This window comes from Morone saxatilis, unplaced genomic scaffold, assembly GCF_004916995.1.
Source record: "Morone saxatilis isolate NCDOM2014 unplaced genomic scaffold, NCSU_SB_2.0 Contig23, whole genome shotgun sequence".
Lineage (NCBI taxonomy): Eukaryota > Metazoa > Chordata > Actinopteri > Moronidae > Morone > Morone saxatilis.
In genome coordinates, this window is record NW_023339796.1 from 16,426,576 (window position 1) to 16,435,094 (window position 8,519).

Genomic DNA, 8,519 nt, shown 5'->3' on the forward strand with positions numbered 1-8,519 from the left:
TTTGAGTTTTCCTTTTTAATGCCATTTGCTTGTTTTTCCTCATACAAACACAACACCACGCATTGTCCACTTTTTGCAAAACACACTGCCATCTTGGGGTGACACGCAATTCGCTTTTGCCCAAAACTTTTCTCCAGTTTTTTTGGAAACAGAAGCTTCAGGTAAGTTTCTCCAGAAGTTTATTGTGAAATTGGCAAACAGAAACAGCTCAAGTTTGATCCTTGTCTTTTAAACAATAAAAATGAGGAACGCTGAACTTGGTGCTCTGTTACGTCGCCATGCAATTAAATTACCCCATTTTTGGTTGTAATCAGCATATTGTCATAATAATGATTAACTTCAATAATGCGTTGCAATACATCGCTTCACTTTAGTCGTACAGCTACCAAGTGTGCAGTGTGTGCTGTAGATCAGGCTCCAGTAACCGGTCAAAGAGAAAAGGACTAATACGGGAAGTGCAACAGTTATTAGCCAACAACTTCATGCTTTCTTTGTGTCAGAGACCCTATCTGCACCCCGTCACCCTGCAGGATGTAGTCCCCCCCCCCCCCGGACAGCCTCTGATGCTGGATCGCACTGCTCTTCATTCGCTTCAGGAACAAAGAGGGAGGAATAAAGACAAATAAACGGAACTGGGAAGGGAAGGAAAATCTCAATTTTCTGACTTTTGTAGGGAGCGCCTGATTAGAGAGTTTTCCCCAACTAATCACTCCAGGAAACACAGCCAGACTCAAAGAGCTAAAATGTTATTGATAACATGAAAGTGAGACATGAAAGGGCCTTGCATTACAGTGTAAAGCAAACAATCTAAGGAAACATTCTCAACTTAGTCATAAAGGCGAGGCACCACAGGTGAAGAGGGCAAAACAGATTCTTTTATCCATACATGATGAGTGAGGGCATTTATTTCTATAGTCTGGAGGAGGTCTTTAAATGGAACTAATGCGTGTTTATGTTGCGTTTGCTCCCACAACAAACATCAGTTAAGCTTTAAATGACATGGCGCAGTGCTTGAAAATGACTACATTTTCATTACACTGCAAGAGGGGTTTGTCACCTCAGGTAAGTAAAAACAGTGTCGATTAGAAGTGATGTGGATTCAAGCAGATCACATAAACGTTTTACAACCACCTGTCAAAGTCTACAGGAGTTGGGTTTCAGACTAAAACGATAGATTTCTGATGGTATCACCTTAAATAATCATGTCAGTGACAAGGTCAGTCATTTGTAACCATAATGAACTCTGCTGCTTTCTTGGCTGACTAGCAATCAAGCAATCGGTATAATAAATCTTGTTTGTGGCAATCTCTCAACTGGAGCACAGAGTTAGTCTTTGTGCTCCGCTTCAAATGCTTCTCCAAGCAGATCATTTACCGCTGCCAGGTAAAAACTTGGACCTCCTGGCGCTACCAAGAGAACCAGATTGCGTGGTTTATAAATTGTGCAATATGCAAACACAGTACAGAAGCTGCTGATCAAGTACAACAATGGATAATGAGATAAGATGAGAAATGCAAACAGCCTTCACACGGCAGGGCTGCAGTAACAATTCACTTAGAGAACTCCCTCTTCTTGAAATCCATCCATTGAGCTAATAATCCAGGACTTGAATTTAACACTGCAATCTCAGCTGCTGCAAATCAAACCAGCACAGAGTAATTACACCTTTATCAACTGAGAATAACTATGAGCAGCTGGGTTGACTGGGGAAAATGGAGAAACTGGGCAGCAGCGCTCCAGACCTCTGCCCTAATCAGAATCAGAATCAGAAATGCTTTAATAATCCCAGGGGGAAATTACTTTAATTCTTTTCTTAATTACTAATGAAGTGCCTTTTTTCACTGAATATAATGGCTGGGAGACTCTGAAGGAACGGCTACAACCTGCAAGACGAGAGTCACAAAGACTTGCAGAGTCTACGAGCTTAATGCAAGGGGGGTGATGACGTCACTTTTGGGGCGCTGATATTTAATATTTCTGTAATACAAAATATTCAAAGGAACTTGTATTGAAGGGATCCTTAAATGTGCTTTTCATATGTGATTAACTAATCGCTGTATTTGTAGGAATATGCATAATGTAAAGTATAATGTTTCTAATGTTTTTTTTGTTGATTACATTCAAATCAAATGTATAAAGGTGCTGCTCTCTTATTCTACTAATTACCTTTTTACAGTACAGACTGACAAGCTAGCAAGGCTGAAAAGTAGCCTTCTGATGCCTTTGGCTGTGTGATAAAGCACGACATGCTGACCTGCTGAGACACCCACAGTTAAGATAAAGTAAGGACACAACTAATAGCCTACTACTCTCAAGTGCGGAAATATCAGTTCAAGCAGCATGTGGAGTAGAAGAAATAGGTAGGAAGAGGCACTTAAATCCCACTGGCATTCAGAAGTGATTTTTCCCAACCTCACCTCAGTCAAACTGCAGCCCCTGTGATGTGATGCCAGCTACAACCAGCAGCACCAGTCTGACTGAAACTCTATGGGAGGGCACTGATGTGTGGCATTAGGCACCGCCATGTACGCATAGGAGCCTTGAAAAAAAAGTTACCTCCAAGGATCAGAAAAAGACCACCTCCTTCACAGCCCACCCTATCACAATACACACACACACACACACACACACAGACACACACAGACACACACAGCAGCCAGGACCACCTACTGCACAGAGCAGCCCCCAGGCTCTACTCTACCTTATACACACAAATACACCAGCACACATGCAGTTCATTAGGACGGTGTTCAAAGTGCCAAAAACAGGGAACCATTATGACTCAGTGCCATTAACACCAACACTCAGAGATGAAAAACTGTGTGTGTGTCTTACACTGCTACTATACTGCAGCTCAGACCCAAAGAAAACTCTTAAATTTGCAGCTGACGAATAAAAACGACAGCCATTAAAGGCTGAAAGAAGAGTCAGTCCTGTCAACTGTACAGTATGTGTGGTCCATTCGGGGGGTATCTGAGGCTTTTCACACTCAAGTAGCTTTTGTCATAAAGTAACACTGCTGGAAATAAACTGCTTTAGGGCTTAAGTATTGCCGGCTGCACTGGAGATTTGACATGAAGTGATGAGAGGTAGGCCAAGGTTATGCTTTTTCCACATCCAAAGCCTTCTATTTAGTTCACCCCTAAATGACAAGTCAGTCATTCTTCACCCTCTCTTTTGTGGTTTGTAGGGCTATAAAAACAAGTAAGTTAGCACCTACAGTTCACTATTTGAGGACAATTATAATAGACTTTATAATAGACATTGTAGAGGATTTTGCTGCAGATGTTAACAGCTGGCTTCATTAACTTCAATAACTTGGAGAGATCTTGGGTGGAATTTATGTAGACTGATGCTGAAATTATGTATCTGCAGGCCTACTTAGACGGCATTATGGGTAACTGTAGGTTGAAGGGGAGCTGATACACACACCTCCAAAATCTCAAAAAACGTTTGTCAAGCAAGCTGACTGGTTGATTTAACTTGGGGACACAAATTTGAAACAACAATACAAATAAACAAGTAAACGTCAAACTCGAAATGTGTACAGGTACAAAACAAACACCACGCAAATGTTGTGTTTACACACTAAACATTATCCCTGCTTAACATCAGCATGTTTTGTCATGCTCGTTGTCATTGTGACCATGCTGATGTTCGCTCAAATCACCACTGCTGTTCTAAGTACAGCCTCACAGAGCTGCTACCTTTGCTGCAGACTACTGAAACAAGGCTGGTCTTCATGCACATACTGCAGATGTATGCAGACTTTACTTTCTTATCAGCTAAAATCCAAATCAAAGTTGACATTTTATTGCCAGTTAAACTTCTGGTGATCATGTTAAAAACTCCCTGACATGTCTGCTGCCTGGCGTCTGTCTGACTTTATATTACCAGCTGAGAAGTGAAGAACAGTGAATTGTGGAAAGGCGATATTTGGAGTCTAGACAGATGTCTGCTGCTTTGAACAAAAGAGAGTTCAAAGACTTGGGCCCCAGCCACAAGCCAGTATATTGGTTGTTATCCCTTGTCAACTCGCACACATACACACACACAACTCTGTCATTTGTTTCCCCCCTCCCCCCCTCGCACTCTCTCTCTGCAAGCAGGAGTTTCCCAGTCTGCAGGCGAAGCTAAAAGTAGCCTTCTCATACTCTACTGCCACTCAGCACTTTTCCAGCTGAATGAAAAACCGTCTCTTGCAACACCTCAAACATGACCCCGTACTAGAGTTTGGTGCTGATCTCAGATCTGATCAGTGCCACTCTGCAGCCCCCTCCTGCTCTACTGTAAACACTGGCCTGTTCTCACTCGGTTACCGTGCTTATCAAACTCAGTAATACTCAAGTCATCAGTCCTGCTGCTGAGTAAAGTGGGATTGTGTTTATGAGCCAGAGGCTGGCTGAGTGTGGTCTGTGAAAGAGAAAGGGTGAGGCAGGGAGGAGATGGTGAGGGCTCCCACTTGTTCATTCTGTGAGAACCACTAGAGTGACATCACCACTTTCCCACCAGAAAAAGAGAAAGAAGCTGAAAGGCCCGGCTTTCTTTGGCAGTCACTGTCATGCAGTTGACACTGAAAATATCATGATGATTTTGTTTACCAGGATAAACAGAAACCATAGAGACACGAGGACACTGAAGACAGGACAAGTCATCTGCACCACAAACTAGGGAATTCTTAAAGACCCAGTGTGTAAGATTTAGGAGCATCTGATGGCAGAAATGGAATATAATATTCATAGGTATGTTTTCATCAGTGTATAATCTGAAAATAAGAATCATTGTGTTCTTATTACCTTTGGATGAGCAGTTTTTATGTACAGAGGGAGCAGGTCCTATTCTACAAGAACCGTCATTTCTACAGTAGCCCAGAACAGACAAACCAAACAGTTTCTCCTCCACACTCGAAAGATGTTTTCAAGTTGGTTGCAGTCTGCAACTTCATGGCTAGATTCTCATAACTCCTACACACTGGACCCTTAAAGAAAAAATAAAACAACTACTCAATGTTTGCTCGAAAAAGCAAAAGTATCTGCTTTCTCTATTTTTCATCACTGTCAGCTTTGGGTTATGAACTGTTTGAAGAAGTTGCCTTGGACTCTGAGAACTTGAGATGGGCTTTTTAGGATTTAACAAAGACTAAATGACTAACTAATTCCTCAAGAAATCCTTACATTAATCATTAATAAAAAGACTAGTAAAGGCAATGCATACATCTGCTGCATAGAAGTGGTGCACACACACACAACGAAAAACATACAGTTTAAAAAAAATCTGAAATCTACAGTGTGTAGAGGAACTATGACGAGACACAGAGCTGCAGCACCACCCCAGAGCTGCAAGTATGGCCACTGAGATAAGGGAAGCTGACAGGACCCCGCCCAGGCCACTGGCTGCACACTCAGTACGAAGGGAATACTGGGAAATTCAGGCCCCTCTACGCTGGTCTGCAATACTGCTTGCTTGTGATTGGCTGAAGGGTATCCATTATTCCTGTGTAAGCAAAAATTTCCAGGAAAAGCTGTGCAAAGGTTAATGGAAAGTTGTCTAGATTAAACATGCGGTGCTACAAATAACACAACTCTATGTTTTGTCTGTATCCCCATGAAAACATTTCAGTTAAACTCCCAAACAGTAGCTTCTCAGAGACTGCACAATCCTGTAAATTCTGTGGCTTGACAGGATAAAAAAAAAACAATCCAGCATACTGTAACACAGTCCCACAGTGTCTAGACAGAAGACTAGACTGGACTCATTTCTGCAGCATTTCTAAATCCTAAATTCATGCGCAATTACTCAGGGCTCAATCCTGTCCAAATAAACTATGAATGATTCCTTGTTTCAAGCACAGGCTAGATGGCTGACAAGTTATGCTTTTACAAGTCAGCCCAGTTTATTATGAGCTCAATCCAAAAACACTTAGCCACAAAACAAAAAGCTGTGCATGTCAAGTTAGATAAGGTGAGCACATCCATGTGATAGATAGCTAATCATCAGTGTTCTTAAAACATGATGATATTTAGAACAGGACTGTGTGAACATGCCTGACTGCACATACAGTGGCTGTTACTGAAGAGGAGCAGCATGTGTGTCTCAGGGACTTAATGACAGATAACAGTGATAACAGTGGAGACAAGGCACTCTATGTAAGAATTAAGTTGGGGTGAGAATTGACACGGCGGAATAAGATGATCCCTAGCCAGGCAACCTCTAATTAGGCTCCACTTCACACAGGGCACAATTCACACACTCGTCTAATGTTGCCTAATTTAGACTTGCAGAGTGATGGTGCAGCAGATTCACTGCGTCATAAAAAACTTGACTGTTGTCCTTTTATCCTCTTTTTCTGAGCTGAAAATGTGTTTCATTTATGGATGAATACACACGGATGGTCACTTGCTTTTGCAGAGGGTCGCATTTTCACAGCATTAAAAACAAGAGTCAAAAGTCTGTCCTTGACTTATTTCACCTCCCTCTCCTCACCAGAGAGACAGCTGGTGAAATATGTCTCCTGAACTGCTGAGTAGGACATTTGAAGCTAGCGGGGTCAGCCATCCTGTTAGCCTATTGTTGAGATTGCAAATGATTGGTTGTGTAATCCTAAATGTGGGTGCAGAGTGGTTTAAATGTTATGGGGAACGTAGTGTAAGTGTAGTGTAGGCAAGTGAATGTCTAATGGATACCTGCAGCAGGTGTGGGGGGGGGGGGACCAGAACACTGAACAACGTGAGTTTTTTTTTTTTTTAAATATAAGCATGGTGCCCATTTAATATTAAAAGCAACATTAACCCATCTCCCGTTCTTCCAAAAGCATTGTTAGATCAGTGTAGGGATTCATGGAGGTTTGAGAGCACAATGCATTACATTTGGGGCGTTGTGTTGGTCTATTGATTTAAGGTGCGGGCCATGTAATGTCTCCTGTCCATCTTGTGTATGAAATCTCCCTCTCTATCTCTCTCTTCATTTCCTGTATGTCTCTGTCAATAACAATTAGTGTGTAATGTAATGCATTGTTGAATTGTTATGCCCTATTAGAGTGCAGTCTTTGGGATGTCAGCAAGTTTCGTATCAACAGTCCAATTAACAGTGCAGTGCAGTTAGTCATACACAAAATGACATAGACAAAATGATTAAGAGGAATCCAGCAAACACAAAGAGACATGAGTTATGAGAAACTGCAAGAGAACAAAGAGTGACAACAATAGCTGAAATATTTCTCCTTTCCATTGATGTAACTGTCAACTGAGCTCCTTGCATTCTTTCCACGGTAAGGTCCAGACGTAAGGAGCCAAGTATGTAAAAGGGTTTGCTGATGCGCCATGCTTTACACACAGGATGCAAAACGTCTGAGACAGACACAAAAACAGACACAGAGGTCAGCCAGCGCCTCAGTGATATCATTAGCTGCTAGAGTACGCACTAAAAATAGCCAACAGGTCTGTGTTGTTGCTGGCTGCAGTTGAGCTGGTTTCAGCTAAAAACTACTCCAACTGTAGCTAGAGTTACCAAGCTGAACGGCAGCTGGGTATCAACCAGATAAGCAAAGTTTCTGCAGTTTCCACTGAGGTGCCTATGAGCCTCTGGTTCCCCAGTAATGGGCCATTATCAGGGCCAGAGCAGCCCAAAACAAACAGAGGCCTATGGCAGATAATGCCCTTCAGACGTCACTGCAGACGCACAGAGGGTGACATGCAGGAGACACGGGCGACCTAGGCAGAGAGGCTGCCAGGCAGCGTCTCTCTGCTCTGCCCCTCGGAAAACAAACAGCATTGTTGTCAAAAAACTGCACAAAAGAAAGCTTAGTGCAAGCCGAGTGGAGTTTGCTGGAAATGGATGCAGAAAGGGACGAATGAATGGAGGGGCAGAGGGCTGTTAGAAAAAGACGTGTGGTTGGTTGTGGCTGAGACCGAGGGAGAGATAAGAGTTTGTGTGTGTGTGTGTGAGGGAGAGAGTTCAGCTGGAGAAGGCAAGCTATGCAGCTGTGTGTATGTTGCATTTGGTCACATGCCAGAAATCTGCCGCCGGCGACAGAACGCTGTAAAACTTAAAGCTATTGTGAGTTTTTTGCCCCCTCGTCTCAGTCCCTCTTGCCTCTGAAAGCTACTATTCATGACGAAGGCAGGGACATACTACACAATGGATTCTCCATCTCTCACCCAACACTGCCCTGCCTATATGGAACAATAAACAAAGGTATTCAGTCTTTCCAGCCTCCACCCCTGAGCTGACTCGACCACATGTACGTTAGTGCTGCAGGGGAGGTGGAAAAGAGAAAGCCAAAGGTCTACAGTGTTGCTAGTTGGCCATCATACAGCCCCCTCCTGAAGTGGGAGGGGTTAAATAACAGCGTGCATGGATGGAAGCACTGATAACAGCTTGGACGTCACACAAACAACGTAAAGGTCGTAAAGTTAAAGTAGAGTTTGTTTTTCGTGTAAAGAGGAAATGGGATTAGTCAGAAGGTGACATAAATGGGGGTGGGGTGTGTGTGTGACAAAGATTGTGTGAGTGTGTGTGTG

General features: G+C 42.9%; 1 protein-coding gene across 1 annotated transcript in view; it reads right to left on the reverse strand.

The window, feature by feature from the left end:
* Nucleotides 1–8,519, reverse strand: part of gng12a (guanine nucleotide binding protein (G protein), gamma 12a) — a gene marked incomplete in the record, with an annotated part of 25,538 nt that overhangs the window by 3,033 nt on the left and 13,986 nt on the right.